The sequence below is a fragment of the Lingula anatina genome, chromosome 1 (assembly GCF_051362555.1).
Source record: "Lingula anatina isolate TDL-2025a chromosome 1, LinAna3.0, whole genome shotgun sequence".
Lineage (NCBI taxonomy): Eukaryota > Metazoa > Brachiopoda > Lingulata > Lingulida > Lingulidae > Lingula > Lingula anatina.
In genome coordinates, this window is record NC_141767.1 from 71,128,227 (window position 1) to 71,147,249 (window position 19,023).

At 34.7% G+C, this 19,023-nt stretch overlaps 2 protein-coding genes across 5 annotated transcripts in view; one reads left to right on the top strand and one right to left on the bottom strand.

The window, feature by feature from the left end:
* The window catches only part of LOC106168711 (ubiquitin carboxyl-terminal hydrolase MINDY-1), a 58,417-nt gene that overhangs the window by 13,074 nt on the left and 26,320 nt on the right, over window positions 1-19,023 (bottom strand). The gene's annotated exons all lie outside the window — the stretch shown is intronic.
* Window positions 1-19,023, top strand: part of LOC106168712 (uncharacterized) — a 40,561-nt gene that overhangs the window by 4,806 nt on the left and 16,732 nt on the right. Inside the window, exons 1-2 of one of the 2 annotated variants that reach the window (XM_087015279.1) lie at window positions 1,295-1,590; window positions 3,810-4,213. The gene's annotated coding sequence lies outside the window, so the exon portion shown is untranslated. Of the gene's footprint in view, window positions 1-1,294; window positions 1,591-3,809; window positions 4,214-19,023 lie in introns of those variants that run through there. The other variant, XM_087015274.1, reaches the window with a different exon arrangement.

Sequence of the window (19,023 nt, forward strand, 5' to 3'; positions counted from 1 at the left end):
ATCATAACTATAACTGATAAGGTTTTCCGTTAACGTTTACACCATTGGGAATGTTTACAGACAAAAGTAATTAATATCATTACAGTTTTGGCAAGGCAGCAGCATTCAGTGATAGATCTCGAATGCCAGACATTATCCACACAATTAGCATGCTTAAGATAATGAAGAATGTATAATTATCTTCATTGTTTTAAAATAAAACCTACAAGGCCTGAACCATGAACACCAGAAGTATCCAAAATATCTTCCTGTTCTAATTGGACCTAACAAGTGATAATCTCTGACTTGAAGGTTCAATATATTAAACCGGTGGACAACAGTATTCATAGCCAGACTATTAAACCGGTGGACAACAGTATCCATAGCCAGACTATTAAACTGGTAGAAGTTCAGTATAATAAACCAGTGGACAAAAGTATCCATAGCCAGACTTTTAAGTTCAGTATATTAAACCAGTGGACAACAGTATCCATAGCCAGACTATTAAACTGGTAGAAGTTCAGTATAATAAACCAGTGGACAAAAGTATCCATAGCCAGACTTTTAAGTTCAGTATATTAAACCAGTGGACAACAGTATCCATAGCCAGACTTTAAAGTTCAGTATAATAAACCAGTGGACAACAGTATCCATAGCCAGACTTTAAAGTTCAGTATAATAAACCAGTGCACAACAGTATCCATAGCCAGACTTTTAAGTTCAGTATATTAAACCAGTGGACAACAGTATCCATAGCCAGACTTTAAAGTTCAGTATAATAAACCAGTGGACAACAGTATCCATAGCCAGACTTTAAAGTTCATGATATTAAACCAGTGGACAACAGTATCCATAGCCAGACTTTAAAGTTCAGGATATTAAACCAGGGAACAACAGTATCCATAGCCGGACTTTAAAGTTCAGGATATTAAACCAGTGGACAGCAGCATCCATAGCCAGACTTTAAAGTTCAGGATATTAAACCAGTGAACAACAGTATCCATAGCCAGACTTTAAAGTTCAGGATATTAAACCAGTGGACAACAGTATCCATAGCCAGACTTTAAAGTTCAGTATAATAAACCAGTGGACAACAGTAACCATAGCCAGACTTTAAAGTTCATGATATTAAACCAGTGGACAGCAGTATCCACAGCCAGATTTTAAAGTTCAGGATATTAAACCAGTGGACAACAGTATCCATAGCCAGACTTTAAAGTTCAGGATATTAAACCAGGGAACAACAGTATCCATAGCCAGGCTTTAAAGTTCAGTATATTAAACCAGTGGACAACAGTATCCATAGCCAGGCTTTAAAGTTCAGTATATTAAACCAGTGGACAACAGTATCCATAGCCAGATTTTAAAGTTCAGTATAATAAACCAGTGAACAACAGTATCCATAGCCAGACTTTAAAGTTCAGTATAATAAACCAGTGAACAACAGTATCCATAGCCAGGCTTTAAAGTTCAGTATAATAAACCAGTGGACAACAGTTTCCATAGCCAGACTTTAAAGTTCAGTATAATAAACCAGTAAACAGTTAACTAAGAGACAACAATGGCATTCCAAAGTGAGAAAGACTGCAATCGAGCTGTCTAATTCCTGAGGTAAGTCTGATTACTGAGACACAGGTGACAGATGCAATAATGCCATACCTAAAATGAGTGTCATCTGAAAACACTGGTGACTACTTTTATTTCATCCTAATTCTGAGTTTTAGCAAATTAAGCAGTTTTAGCAAAACACTGGAGTCTTGTGTTTGAATGTGTTTGGAGAATGTGACAATTAATTTAATAGGAAGCTTAGTCTCTTTTAACTTGTTACAAAAATAAATAAAGATGTTGGACATCCAAGCAGAATTTCCACATTCTGACCATATATAGTTTTGGTGTCATCCACTTAAGGAAAGATCTCATAAGCAGTTGCCCTTTTTTTTTAAACTGCACAAAATAAACCAATCATTATACTTCAAAATGTAGCACAAAGGTTACTTTAAAATATATGACAGCCTCCCAGACATGAGAAAGTGGCAGCTTTCTTCACCAGTATGGTTGTGCTTCAGATTGTGACATGTCACAACAACCACAATCATAGCTTCACATTTTTTGTTTACAACAAAAATGTGAAGCGAAAATGTTTTGCTTTGTTCTTTAGTAAAGTCCCACATATTGTTCCAATGTTAAATATGCCAGTTCTATTTTCCTAGTTTTATAAATAGTTTGGTGATAAAGTTAAATAGACTGAAAATGTTACACTATTGATCTATAGCAAAAGACAAATTGCTTTGCCAATAATGAGATAAAGAGATAACGTCTCACTGTGACAAAACATGCTATAAAATGGGGCTTCACAATGTATGTTTAATACCTCACGCAGATGACCCCCAATTTAAATAAAAATCAAGTGAGATTATGTGAACACCTTGCTCTGGGCACCAGGTAATAACAGAGCCACATTCTAAAGCTAGGGTTGTGATGGAGCTTTCAGTGAAGGCATTCAGATCCTAGAGTGTTGTTTTCTACCTACTGGCCTAATCCTCACCTATTCAGTGGCACCATAATGGCCATAGATCACCAGTGGTTAGAGGGTCACTTCACCTTAAAAACTTCTACATTTAGCACCAGAAAAACAGTTGTAGCCATTCTCAGCAGAAATACAGTTGCAGGCATTCACAAGACATCAACACATCAATTTCTTGTTATTCTGTTTTATAACATTGGTAAGTTTGAAATGAAGATATTTTCTTTGAAAATTTTTGATAAAAATTATTTTTTTAAGTAACAAAAATATTTGAATACTTAGATTGTTTACAGTAAAATGTATAAAAAATTTTTAACAGAGCATGTAAAGTTATTTTTCAGAGAGTTCTGTAAAAAAAACATTGGGCAAAATAAATTACCACTATGACATATAAGTACCAGGATATTTGCCAGCTCCATTCATTTGCATAATTAAGATAAAAAATCCCACCAAAGTACAAACAGGTGTTAAAAGACCTCAGTTAATCCACTGCATGGAACAATTTGAATAATGTAAAGAGGGATCCATTGCCTTGACAAGAAAATGAAATGGTAACTAGAAGCAAAACACTGCGCAGTAAACTTAATCACATTTAGGACACCACTGTTATCAGAAAAGGAAGAAAAATTGTAAATAGGTCCCTCAATATCATCAAGCAGAAATGTATTTTCTTGTAAATTGTTAAATCTATTGTACCAGCGACGTAGACCTTTGAATCCCAGTCACGGCACGGACTGGCATTCTTAGAAAGCAGCAATAAACTGTAGAACAATAAACTGAATTGTTCACTGAGATCAACATGGAACAGATTGGAATATCAAGAAATTAGAGTGGCCTTACTATCTGGAAAGAATTATAAATAGCAAATAGAATTCTAAATGGAAAATAAGTGAAGAGCAAGCAATAAAGTGAAAGTACATTTGTGGAGTGTGGGGAACTAGCCTAGATTACACGTTTTGGTGAAAATTGTGACTTTTAAATGACACTTGAATGAAGAATGAATTAATCTGCAATGGAATGCCACTGAGCTCTTCATTCTTCATTATGACATAAAAGAAAAAAAATGCCAATTCCAAATGAAAATTCCACAAAACTTATGTTTTTTTTCCAGAATGATCGAAGGTACTTTTTCTTCCAGACATTTAGCTAACACAACAAGAAGCTGAACTGTATAATGGCTGTCCTTTTCTTCAATCACAGCAAAGATCAAACGCTCAGTGATGTGTGCTGATAACCATGAAATCTATGTCTTCAAGATAGACATCACCAATTGTGATTGATGACAAGAAGTTGTTTTCAATTACAGATCTCAGAGGTAAGTCATCTGACCACCATTGTAACTGTAAAGAAACCTCAAGGAAACTGTCACCTGGGACTGGGATACCTGGGATACCTGCACGGGGAGGAAAGCCGTGGGGAAAACTGAGCAGTAAACAGACAGTGGCAGGCAGACAGCTCACGTGGCCACACTGGGACACACGCACTGAGATCAATGAACATGGCAGCTCTAGACTACAGTTAGTCACATTGGGTGGATTTCAAGCCAGCGCAATACCGAGGAGAGGAAGCCATATACAAACATGTCTGAAGGATTATCTCACAATACACGTAGTTTTTACCCATCAGGTCAGTAGTAAACAAAGGATAAAGTGACCTGATAATCAAGTGTCCAGTGGGACGGAGAGGACAGAGCGGGGAGTCAGGCTTAATGTAGGTATTATCTTGTCTCTTAACATATTCTTAACCTATTTCAAAACTAGGCATGCAGTACTGCAAACTATATAACTGTGGCTGGTTTTTGAAAAGCAGTAGTAAATTCATGCAGAGAGAATAAATATTAGTTAATAAAAGGAGGCAAGTCACACAACAAAATCAGAAGAATTTAACAAGATAACATCTTCTGTCACGTTTCACTAAAAAGCACAACAGGAATCATAATGTTTGACATTTGGAATTTTTCACACTTAGTAATAATAGAACACCCAGGAGGATTTGCACAGTTTAAAAAATGTCTCGTGAAAGAGCTAATTTGTAAAAGAAGACAGCTTTGTGAAGCATCTAAGTTGACAGTGTCATATTTTAATGTCAATCTGAAAAACTTCTGTGAAAATTTTCCAGTTGACAACCATGCTTTCTTGGCACCAAATTCAACATGAATTAAGACAAAATGAAACATTTGCATCAAAACTTATGCAAATCAATTAGTTTGCAGCAAAACATTCTCAAGGAGTTAACAGAATAATAATAAATTATTATTTTTATATATTAAAATCATAACCAAGATGATGAAATCATACAAAGAAATTAATTAATTAAAGTGAAACTTAAAAAAATATCCACAAAATAAGACCCACTGAGCTCAGGTTTCTAAACACTGGATACAGAAAACAGAATAAAAGTGTTGTGAAAGACCTCCATATTAAACTTTGCCAGTCTGAATCCGATAGGAATCACTAACAGGAAGACAAGGATGGAAACTGCCATCATCTGCATTAATAATGATATGTTAATCCATATGACATCATCAATTAAACATTAAAAGACCAAAACTGCTCATTGAAAGAAGACTAAAAACTGTTTTTGTCTGCAACTTTCAAAGATAAAAAAAATCTCTATATAGTAAGACTGGCGAGACTCTCTTTTGTCTACATGCCTTTCCAAATATACATGGAGCCACTTTGTTGCATGAGGTGTGCGTGCGTGCGTGCATGCATGTGTGAATGTGTGTATAAACATCCACCTGTTTCATTCTACAAGATTCCTGTCATACTTGTCTCTAACTCTTACTTATCTCTACTATAACCTTGTTGTTATTTCGCTGACTTTCAATGCCACTTCTTTTTTTCATGCCTAGTTGCAATCAGATAACAGTATATGTGATCCTAACCTGGAAATAAGATTTGTTCTGTGAAATCATCTCATCTAAAGTGCCCATCAATACTTGCTAGCATTAATGTGTGTTGTATCAATCCCAGCCATGTATACTATTATGCCAATTGAATCAAGTAGAAGATTGTGAAGTAAAGAGACAAGGACTGAGAGGGTTAATGGGAAGAGCTTCTCATATCAGTCTTCACAAAATCCCTGCTTCTGTTGTCTACTTCTGCTTAATGACTGGACATTCCCTATAGGGAGAGGATGCAAAAGTACAACCAAAACGGCAAACAAATGAAACAAGCAACATTTTAAGGTTAATTAAAAAATTAAATGAGATTTATTGAAATTTAATTGAAATTCTATGAAGTTTCTAATACAAATGAGAGGTCATACGAGATTTCCGTTTTTGCGAGAGCACATGCGCACGATAGTCACTATCTCGAGTGACCAGCATTGCAAACTCAGAAATTTGTTGCAATTATAATACCACTTTACAACAAAAGGAATATAAATTCCTTGTTTCTCAGATAATATAAAAATTATCTAAGGTGTATTATAAAAATCAACCCATAAATATGGTTATGATTTTTTACATGATAACATAGTTATCTTAGGTTCATTATAAATATCAACCCATAAATGTGGTTTTACATGTTTCTATGTAAACCAGGCACTCCCCCCCCCCTCCCCCTTTTTTGCTGTGGAATAGGGGAGGTGGGTGGGCGTATGACCTCTCATTTGTATTAGAAACTTCATAGAATTTCAATTAAATTTCAATAAATCTCATTTAATTTTTTAATTCTATTTCGTTTCTATACAAATGAGGTCATACGAGATTCCCGTTTTATGCGAGAGCATATGCGCACTTGCGCATATCTTCACAGTTCGAAGCTTGCTGGTCACGAGAGCAAGTTTAGCTCAAAATATAGTACTACATAACTTTTCCAATTATTCAAACTGCTTTAGAAAATTCTTTCCCTTCAACAGGTTTATTGTAGTACTTAGCAAGCTTTGCTTGAAAATCATCAAGCTGCTTTTAAAATATCATATACGGGAAATTATGCTCTTTCTGCTGCTGACACTGCTGCAGCTTGGGTTGAACGAGCCTTAAATGATTCTTATACACATGCTTGGTGCATCAACATCCGAATCCATCTTGATATTGTATCTCTTGAAACGGATGAAAAAAGGCTTTCAAAAACTAATAATTTTTTTTTTTTTTTCTACTTTGCCATTTATTAATGGTTTTGTCCATTTATTAATGGTTTTGTTCTTTTCAAATATTCTTTAACACATATCAATGTATGCAATCCCCTATTTAGGGGGTACCATAAAAATGTAAATGTTGTTGTACCAACACCTGGTCTTGAACTGTTTCAAAGTTTCTATGATTTTAAATAAAACAGTATTTGTGAAGTTCTAACTCTCTTAACTTCAAAAAATGCACAAAATCTTTTTTTTTTTTTTTTTTTTTTTGTGCAGATGTAAGAGACCTGAGGATGATAAACTTCATTGAAAAAATATTTCAATGATAACTGTCTTACTGGTGACAGTTTTCTTAAGTAATGTTAATCAATTGATACATGTCAAACTTTTTGATATCTGGGTGCACTGGGTCAGTGTTAAAAACTCCTTTCAAGAACCATATAATCTAAGGATGTCTCCCAACTGTCGAAGCAACAATAGTTGTTGATGATGCATATCTAGCAGTGTCTATAGCACTGTTATTTGAGCCATCTTCATAGAGATGTACTTAAAAGTCTAGCACATTGCTGTAGTTGGTCTATTCAAATGACCTTCTCTTTATTTGAAAACATTCTCCACTTTTTAATATAGACTGAATAGTGGTTTTTTGCAGATATTTATATGCTTTAAATATGATTTCAGTAGCTTTTCTCTGTAATTCTATCTGACTTAGTTTTCCTGATACTTTGCATGCCAAAAATTTCATATAGTCTCCTATTGGGTGTGTCACCCCTTTCTGGTGAGAAAAGATGTTAATGCTGTTGTTGCTGGCAGTAAAAAAATAGGAATATCTTCTAGTGAATATTTCATTTAAATTGATTGAGCCATGCTTGCGTCGACCATAAAGGTATCATAACTTAAGCATCTGCATGCCAAAAATTTCATATAGTCTCCTATTGGGTGTGTCACCCCTTTCTGGTGAGAAAAGATGTTAATGCTGTTGTTGCTGGCAGTAAAAGAATAGGAATATCTTCTAGTGAATATTTCATTTAAATTGATTGAGCCATGCTTTTGTCGACCATAAAGGTATCATAACTTAAGCATCTGCCTGATCTTTCCCGAATCTTCTTGATTATTCTGGGCATCAGACTGAAAAGGAGGAATACATTCTCCTAAGATATCAAAAACATTGTTGTATTCAGTACCAGGTTCTGGTTTCCAAGCAACAAATATTCCTCATTTTCTATTTGATCTTGATCAAAATTTATGTGTGGCATAGCTAATATATCTGTCACTTTTTAAACACACAATATTTAGTGACCATTCAGTTGTAATATTCACATTTCTTGATTCCTTATATGCCTTTACATTTTATATTCCAGGCAAATAATTAGCAGTAAGCCATATGTCATTTTCAATGTAATAATTTTTTCCTATATTTGTGATACTATTTTATCACAAATTGATCATGAGGATTTCAAAACCTCATGTGTAATATATGCAACTGCAGTAGTATTATCATATCTTTCCTTCGATATATTGAATTAAGGCATGTAACGCCATTTTATAACAAGCAATTCAAATGCATTGAAATTATCATGACAGAATACAATTCTTCAGTAAAGAATCCACCAATTCTCATATTTCTACATTCATCTAACCCTGCTAAAGGAGTAGCACTCGATTGAATTTCAATCTGTGCATTGCCATGATTAATTTTACATGTTGCATATAAAAATATTTCTAGACCGCCATTCTAGGTCTACTTCCTTTATCTGTAAAATCCATTACAGCTTCATAATCATCTTTATTTTCTTTTAATGCTTTAATTTTTCCTCTCTCTAGTTCCTATAATGCAACTGTCCATATCGGACTCATGCAAACATGACATTGATGTTTTTCTAATGTTTTTGCCGTGTCTCTAATAGATGCGTCATCTCTTGTTATAAAAACATCAATCTTTTCTTTATGAACTTCTTTCTTTTTGTTGGCAAGTTGCACAGTCATGTTTTCAGAATTTATTTTCAAATCCCAAAATAGAATTTCTTGAGTTGGGATAAATTATAATACAGACTTTTCTTCATGGATCAAAACCCCACAAGTTTTGAAAAACCTTGACAGTTTCTTTCACTGCCCAAATACATTCATTTTCTGAACTATCTTGTATATAAATATCATCTACATATGATATCATAATATTCCTTTCCTTTTTAATGTTGTACATGATGCCTTTCATAAGTTTTAAAAGCTCCAGAACATCTGAATAGCCACATTTAAGGGCAGAATGTACGATTTATTTCTCCACTCAAATCTGAGAAATTTCTGATGCTCTGTAATTTCTTGGCATATGATATGCATTTCTGAATCTATGCATGCCATCTTTTAGGCCTAGTATATATATATTGTATTGACAAATTTGTCCTCTTGATTATGTATTTCAACAATGACAACTTATGTAAACATGTTGAAACTTCTGTATCAATAAAATTTTCTTCAGATTCTTTGAATCTTATTTCTTCCAATGGTGTTGTTTGTTTTGGATGTAATCATCCATAAACTTCAATCTTAGACTTATAACAGTCTGTAACACCCAAGCATCAGAAGTTGACAATTCCCACTGGAATATTCGACTAGCAATGTTATGTTGAAGACATACTTAAAATTTTCCTTCAACACTTCTACATCCAATGATGCTGAATTTTTTGTATCCTATTGCCTGTGAAAAGGTCCTAATATGACCTTTATTAGTGCCAATTCTTTTGCACATCCATTGCTCTAAGGAAATATCTTCCTCTAGCTCACATGATAACTCTGATTCCTCTGGGAGTCCCAGATTATGATGGACCAGTGTCTTAGACACTTGATAATTCATTATATTTTCATGTAACTGATTCTTTTTACTATTTCATCCCCACCAAACCTATTGGTACCTGGGATGGAATTTTCACATAAATGTATATGTATAGTTTATCTATGTGAGGTCTTAAAACTTCTTCCCTTCTTGAACAAAGTTTAAAGTTTGTGCAACTAAATGCTCAAATTGCATTCATAGCATCATAAAAAAATTCTTCAAAATCTTCTTCCAGATTCTTTAGTATATGAATCTCATTTACTAAAGAGTTTGTTTATTTCAAGTGTCAAGGGGGAATCACCCTTTTAAATAATTTTTCACTCTGTGAAACCTTCAATCTTATGATTCAGCATCATGACAGATGCTAGGCCATTTTCCCTCATTTATTATTATTGGTTTCAAACCTTCACAGTTAGAGGGAGACAATTTTTCATCATTTTTCTGGTAATATTCTTCCTCTAATTTTATTTCATTGTTATCATTTATCTTACATGTATCATCTTCATGGGCAGCGTCTGCCATATCAACCAGATGATCTGAATTCCACACTTCACTACTAGTAAATAATGATGTGTCATCAGAGATTTACTCTTCACTACTAGTAAACACAGACGTGTCGTCAGAGATTTGCTCTTCACTACTAGTAAACACTGACGTGTCGTCAGATATTTTCTACTACTAGTAAACACAGACGTGTCGTCAGAGATTTACTCTTCACTACTAGTAAACACAGACGTGTCGTCAACATTTACTCTTCTTAATAAACATGAGAAGGATATTCATACCTGATTTTGTTTTTAAAATCCTCCATTTGCTTCTAAATATCACGTTGCATATTCTTCAGTGAGCCAGTTATTTATTCTAATGCTGCACTGATTTCCCCACGACATTCGTGGCATTATCGGTACTCGTTGACGCGCCATTTTCATTTCTCTCAATAACGTTATTCTGCGTCAATGTTTGATTCCGTGTTAGAAAATGTGATGCGTCACCACTTCTTTTGACTTCCCGTCGGAAGATTTTTGTGGCCCTGCGGCATTTTGTAACTATTGGTCTATTTCCGACCTTATCAGCCATAGTATTCATTGAGTTTTGTGCCGCTCTTTGGCCTCACGTGCTGTGCTCGCTCGACAAGAAACCGGAAGTGCAGAAGATATGCGCAAGTGCGCATATGCTCTCGCATAAAACGGGAATCTCGTATGACCTCATTTGTATAGAAACGAAATAGAATAACACAGTTATAGTCAGCAATTTCAAATGGGAAGGGGCCCTTAAAAATGCTTTATCTTCATAGATGACCAACTTGAGAAATGGCATATAAAACAGATCAAAATTTGATTCAGAATAGACCTTACCTAGCCAAAAGGGCGGTTCATAGCTCTCCCCCTCCCCCAATGTGAAGTAGGTCTGTGTTTATCTCCAGCAGGTCAACTTCTCATCAAATATCATACAGCCAACACCATTCCCTGAACCTCAACAGTAATATCACTCCTAGTTACAAATTAGAGTCAAATGATGCAGAACTGCTTCATGATTCCTGGAAATGGCAGGGCTATCATCAAGAACCTCTGACTAGTGAATGCCAGTTCATCAGTATTAATATCTCCCCTCCCCCCCCCCCCCCAAAAAAAAAAAAAAAAAAAAAAACCTCCATACTCAGGGGCGTAATTCATCTGCTGAAAGTGATTATAATGATAGCATTATTTTTCAACGGATACCTTGGTACAAAAACTTATAAAAGAGACTCTATGAAGTCATTACATTCTACAGTACACAATAACACCAACTCCCACAGGCTGTAATTCAAAGTAATCAAAATCATGTCAAATCAAAACAATGTCCACTCAAGACTGGTGATCTCAGCAGATTAATTTCTCTTTCCTCCACAACTCGGTATATTACCAATCACAAAGGGGTTAAAGAGAAGGTCCATGTGCCAATCCTCTGGTATAAGGATGGGTCAACACTGCCCATTATTTGAAAAAAAAAAAAAAAAAGACGGAAATCAATACAACAAAATACTTTTCACTGGCATTCAACCACAACAAGCTTAAAACCATTCAACAGTCTAAATATCTAAGGCTTAAAACTTCTCACAGAATTTTATTAATTACTCCAGTGAATTATTATGTTAAGAGTATTTATATCATTTTATCTTGAGGCTGGGGGGGATGGAGCGCTATGCTATTTCCTTTTAAAATTAATTATGCTGTTCATCAAGGAAGGATGATTACATGTAGTTTTTCGCTAAATGGTTGTCATGTTGTGTGACTATTTAGAGATATTAAGACACAAAGAAAGTATTCAGACAAAGCAATGCTGGAGATTAGTGATTAACAAAGGATACATTTATATGAGGTTCTTTGTAATTTTTCTAAACATGAAAAAAAATGTTCAGATGCAGACATGATGAAACCCTCTAGGGGAAAAACCAAAAAGAGATTAAATTGCTTGAAACAATGCTTTCAAACATTTTACTAACAATCCAAAAGATTTTTCTGTACTTAAATTTTTGATTATTTACACCACAAAAGACTTCTCTCAATCTTATGGTAAATAACCGAAAAATGATTTTCTCAAATTTTTTTTTTTTTTTTTTTTTTTTTTTTTTTTTTTTTTTATTATGGAAAAAAAAATAATAATAAGTAAATAAATAAACACAAATAGAGTATATATATATATGTTCCTTTCATACACGCACACATACCCACGTACGCACAACACTCATACTTGGTCACTGCTAATATGTATATTATCCTTGCATTACACAGTTGTGTTTACAAAAATAGACTAATTAGTTGTCTGTCCATTTCACTCAAATATAGTAACTTCATCTCTAAGTGCCTGCTGATTAACAAAACAAAATTAAATAAAATATAATAGAAAACTTAAACCCAAAAGATAAAGAAAGGGATGCTACTGCTATTCCCCTTCAACAAAAAGTGGTAACCATTGTGCCCATTGTTTAACAAAGTTGTCATATGTGCAAGATCCATGACGCAAAGCAATATTTTTTTCAACATGATACATAAATTTTATGTAACCCAAAAGACCTTGAAAGCTTGGGGTCTTTTTTTGTTTCAGGCACTTGTAAATATATAGTTTTCCAAACATAATAAGTAAATTAAAAATTTTACTTTCCGTTGTGCATTTTATTCCAAACAAGATTTTATAGTCATCGAGATCCAAATTGACATTAGTTTTTTCGAGTATATGGTCTTGAAACTTATTCCAAAGAGGACGCACACTATTACACTGTATAAACACATGAAGGAGATCTTCACGGTCTCTTTTACAAAAGCCACATATGTCATTATCCTGAATGCCAATCTTTTTCAAATAAGCACCCAAAGGGAGTATCCTATGTATTATTCTAAACTGAAGCCATTGTAACGTTGTATCTCGAGAAGTTCCAAAACAAGTCTCAAAAATTTCTTCCGTTTTTAAGCGAGCGTCCCCGTTATTGAATAGTTTTTGGTTCCATGTACAGACACCAGTGGGAATAATATTTTTCTTATTTAGGACATTATATACATATCTGTTTCCTTTTTCATTTAGCATAAGCCCCTTGAAATGAAACGGGTAGTAAGGGGTGACTGTAATAGCCACCTTTTCCTTATCAAATTGTCTTAGAAAAACCTTAACTGCACTGTACATGCTATTAAACTGCATAGTTTGGACTCTCAAATTGAATTTTTGTTCAAGCACATTCTTTTTCATTAAATTTCCCTGATTGTCCAACATATCTCCAAGAACTTTTATTCCTTGTTTGTACCAGGAAGGGATAAACACCGAAGCGTTGTTAATCTTAATTTCAGTATTATACCAAAGAGGTATTGCGCCTGGGTCACTTGCCCATTCCCTTAACATTTGGACTTTCATAAAGTAAGCCCAAGCTATCAGAGTATCCTGCCAAAATTTGTTTTGGATACGTTCTGCTAACTTCCTGACATAATCATCACCAAAGTCGAGCAGGTTCTGGATTAACTTTTTTCCTAATATGGATTCTAATATATTAGTCCAAATCTGTTTCCTAGAAATTAGTCTTTTCAACCAAGAACATTTTAATGATGTAATAAAACATTTTATGTCAATCATTTTAAGGCCACCAGCGTTGTGATTTTGAGAGGCTACGTCCCTTTTAATTCTATCACATTTTGACCCCCATACAAAATTATAAAACTCAGTCTCAAGCGATTTAATAAATCCGTTGTTTGGGTTGGGTAGGGAGATAAATAGATGGGTAAGTTTGGAAATTAATAACGATTTTACAATCGTGGTTTTACCTATTGGGCTAAGGATGCGTTTTTTCCATTGTTTAATCTGACTTTGTACTTTTGTCATTTGCTTTTGATAATTCAGATCAATCATGTCACTTAACTCTACTGAAAAAGTTATGCCTAACAGCTCAAATATTTGTACCCCCCAATAAAGTTTCCATCTGGAATGATGGTACACATCTTTACTATATTTTTTGGAACCTATCCATATTACTTTAGTTTTTGAGGCATTGATGTGTAGTCCAGATAATTTTGCAAAGTATTCAAGGGTTTCCAGGGAATTGAATAAAGATTCTTTCGATCCATCTAATGTAAGTGAAGTGTCATCTGCATATTGTAAAATCTTATTCTCGATTCCATTAATTGTTATTCCTTTTATAGATGTGTTGCTCTTTATCAGTATTGACAGCATTTCAGCACTCAATATAAATAAATAAGGGGCTACTGGGTCACCTTGTCGACAACCTCTTTGGATAGAAAACGGTTTCGACAGGAAACCACATTGTAGAACGGATGCTGTAATGTTAGTGTTTAGTATGTTTACCCATGTTATTAGATTTCTGCCAAAGCCGAAGATGTTAAGAGCTTTATAGATGAAGGACCAAGCTAAGGAATCAAAAGCTTTTTCGAAGTCAATCAACATTAGAAGGCCAGGAATCTGTCTATTCTCAGTATAGTCCATCAGATCATATATTGCTCGTATGTTATCACCCAAGTATCTACCGGGTATGAAAACCCGACTGCGATGGAGGTATGAGAGAATTCAGAGTGCGTTTTATTCGTCCACAGATACATCCAGAAATAATCTTATAAAATACATTCAGGAGTGTAATCGGCCTCCAGTTTTTCATGTCTTTTCTTGATTTTTCTCCTTTTGGGAGACATACAATGATTCCGAGTCTTTGTGAGATAGGCAACATTTTTTTTAAAAAAATATCATTTATAGCTCTTCTGATAAAGTACTTGAGATCATTCCAAAAAAATTTGTAGAACTCGGCTGAAAAGCCATCACTTCCTGGGGACTTGTTATTCTTCATTGATTTAATAACACTTAGGATTTCAGTTAATGTAAATTCTTGATCTAATTCGTGAGCAGTAACATTGTCCAATTTATTAAAGGAATACGGTTCTAGTACATTACTGAGGTCTACGTCATCTATTTCATTTTCTTTGCTTGAATACAAATTTTCATAGAAAAGCTTCACCTCCTTAAGGATTTCTGACTGTTCGTAGACTGTTCCTTTTCCATCTATATCTAGCACCTGAATAGTTTTATTCAGAAAGTTTCTGGACTCTAAACCACAAAAATATTGCGTCGGTTTCTCCCCCTCGTCAACCCATTGTGCGCGTGATCTTATCATGCTTCCCCGTAGTTTCTCTTTCCTTAATGTTTCTAGTGATTGTATTTTTTCTTCCAAGATGCCATTATGTACTAAATTTCCTGCGTCATTGTCATCTTTAAGTTTTTGTATCTCATCAATAAGTTCCTTTTCCTTCTTATTCTTATCTTTTTTCTTAGCACTAGCATGTGATATAGTTACCCCCCTTATTTCCATTAGTAGTACTTCCAAAAATAGGCTATCGGATATGGATAATTGCAGGTCTTCTTCTGGAATACAATCAATTATGGATACTTTATACAAGATATTGGCATATTGATTTTTTATTCTTTTAATGGTTAGTTTTACTTTGTCAACAAACTCTCTGTCGGTTAGAAGAGAACAATTGAATTTCCACAGACCGGGTCCCCTAACGAAATCATTAAATTTTAATTCTAAGACAACTGACGAGTGATCTGATTTGTAACCCGCTTTAATTGAGATATCCGTGACAAGATTTGAGAGGTTATTTGATATTAGTATATAATCAAGCCTACCATGTTTAACTGGGTTCTTTTTGTGCCATGTGTATGCTCTTTTGGAAGGATTTATAACTCTGTAGTAATCTACCAGATCCAATTCATCCATAGTTTCAATTAATTTTTTTCTAGCTCTTGGGTTATTATTCCTATTGTAATTAAAAGTATCTAAAATTGGATCCATTGCGATATTAAGATCTCCACACACTATAATGTTTGTATTTGCAAATTCAAGTATGGATTCCCTAACCTTATCAAAGAATTCTGGATAATCCTCATTTGGACCATAAATGTTTAATAGCGTGACTCGACAGTCATTAATAGTTAAGTCTACAACGAGTAAGTTACCTTTATCATCTTGTGTTTTTTTATGCACAACTAACTCAAAATTGTTGTTAAAAAGAATTGCAACTCCCCTACAATTTGAGCGGTATGAATTAAAGATACAAGTATAGCCCCATTGTGTTTCAATATAGGGCTCTAGCTTTGTTGTGAAGTGCGTATCCTGAAGACATATCACTGAATATTTTCTCCCTTTATAATAATTCAAAACGTCTTTTCTCTTCTCTGGGTTACCTAGTCCTTGACAATTTACTGTGGCGATTTTAATCATTTGGAGTGGAAGGAAAAAATATAAGAAGCTGATTTTCTAACCTAACCTGTGGCTTTCCACTTATCATGTTGTCCTTGAAAGTCACGGTGTTACCAATGACGACGGCAGACACAAATAACAGTTATAGTATGTGCAGACACATCTGTGTCTGTACAAAGAACAGCAAGTGTAATGCAGGAGCCACACACACCAAAAGTTATACACATGTTCTCCTCCCACACAGACAACATCCATCCTCGCGATCTCATTCACACTAGTACTTCCTATTTCTATAGTCTTAAGTAGCTTGTCTTTCCTCAGGTATTCACACACATCATCCACGGATTCACTGACAAAAGATTTCCACACTGATGCGCTGAGAACAACTGATGCGCAGAGAGCAATATACATGAATAGAATTTCATAATTGTGTGCTCTTGTGCCAAGCATTTACTCTCTAATAGTACCACTTCGGCAAACATTTAGTCTATGTGATTAGACATGAAGCACACCTTTTCTCTGTATTTGTCGTGGATGTAGAAAACATTATAATAGCAATAAGGATAATACTAAAGATAATTGGAAATAAAACAGAATTCCTTATTTACATCCTATATGCCTAATTACCACTTTTTACGTTACATGTATGATTTCTATGTATTAAATCTACAGAGATCCTAATTATATATTACTTTTTTTGCACTATTCTGTACAAATTAAGACATGAGATGTATCGTTTCAATCAATTTTGCTTGCATCAACATTATAGTGTTAAGGTTTTAGTGACGAATTTTTGTTCCAATGTCGTCCCCGATGTCGAATTTTTTCTTGCCTTCCTTGCCGTTAATCTTGGCATATATACTGCCATTAAAATACCACGCACTTTCACATTCCGGATGGTCATTCAGCAATTTAAGTAGATCCTTGTTTTCTTTTGTAACATCGTCTGCTAGCCTCAGGGCTCTGTCGGACCTTTTTAGCACACCCCTTTTGCGCATGATACGGGATTTTATCTCTGTGTTTTTTAACTTTAAGATGATCGGCCTGGGTTCCCCTGGTTTGCCGGGAATCCTGTGCACTGCCACAATATCATCGCCTTTCACCTCTTCCTGTATCTTCTCTTTTAATGTTTTAATTACTAGGGCAGAAGTTGTCTGATCGCCCGATTCAGACTCCGGGATGCCATATATTTTTACATTGTTTTTTCGGCTGTATTGTTCATTATGGTTGGCTTTTATCATTGCCGACGAAGCTACCTTGGCTGCCTCTTTCATCGCTCTGTTCATTTTCTCAAATTTTACATTATATATCTATTAGGCCAGGCACTCATACATCATAGGCCAATAGTCTCTTATTTCTACAGCAAATTGGGGTCATGTCGGTCTCCAGTAATGCCGGGACAGCTGGTCAGAGTGTCCACTTAAAAAAAGCAGGTGCTTCTAGACAAACACTGGCTTTGTTCTCTGGTACAATAATACATGCACCCCCCCCCCCCCCCCCCCCCCCCCCCAATTTTCTTACACTTTCAATATCCACCCACTTGGCTGATTTGAGATCATTCAATCAGCTTTTTAAACTTTAAAAAATTAATAGAATATACAGAATCAATAGACCTGAAGAGGAGGAGGTCAGTTATTATAGGCTGTTCTACCAGTGGATATTGCAGGCAGGATAAAGTATATTGTCATTTAAGTAATAATAGGTCAAAAGGTCAGTGGAAAAAAGTGCTGTGCTGACCACATGTCAGCAGCACCTGTCCATGGAAACAGAAAGAAAACCGTTAGGGAGAAAAAAATAAAACAAAAACCTAAACAGAGACACCACTTGCTAGTCATATGAAATAAAACTAATATCAAATGCTGAAATAGACATTAAATGTAATAAGGGGAAATAAGAGAACATTTTATGTTCGCCCACAACTACAAGACAAAAAAGGAAACTAATAAGAAGACAATTATATTTTGCCAAGTAATAGGTATTAAAAAGAAATAAGGCCCTAATTATGTGTTTCTTGATATCAGCAATAATGAAAATAAATTGGAAAAAAAATTATAATTGAACAGGCAATTTTGTTTATCTCAAACATAAATGAGCTGGGTGGTGCATTTAAAAAGAGTAAATTCTCTACCTTCCACTGATGACAGATGTTGGTGGGTTCTTGGTGTCCTAAGCCCCCCACAATTATCTTAATATGATAGTTTAAATATCCTATAAAGGGAGAGCCAATCTTTATCAGGAGGCACAGTACACAGTAATTCATTTTTAACATGATTTTTTTCCTTTAACTGACTTTGAAATGGAAATTAATGTTCAAAATGAATAATATGTCTAGTGTATAGTTGAAGCACACACAGGAAGGACATTAGAGGCTGGGTTAACAGGAAGATCAACTAAAAACTCCAGTCCACATTTACTTTGCATTTAACTTTGTTACACTCCCCAGGCTTGACTGCCAAGAACACGGCAATAGCCCCTTGGCTGAGTCAGTTATGATGTTTTATTCCACAAAGTGATACTATTTGGCCAGGAAAGAAATACAAAAACCCTGAATTGCACCACACCTATCATTTCATATAATAATTTATTTTACAGTGTAGAATACAGTGAAACCAAGAGTCTTGGTGTTTGATGTGTTTTCCATACTGCCATTCCTACCACTAACTAAACAAATTAAATAAATCTCCAACATCAAATTGCCTTTATCAAAATAAACAGTACTGAGAAAAAAGTAAAAATGATCTAGTCCTAAAAACAATTTCTACTGGGATTTTGCGGGCACACAAATATTTGCTTCACAGGAAATTCTCCTAGTGAAGCTAAAACCTACAGTAAAAAGTGAATAGTGTACAAAACATCTCCTGCTAATACCTGTACACC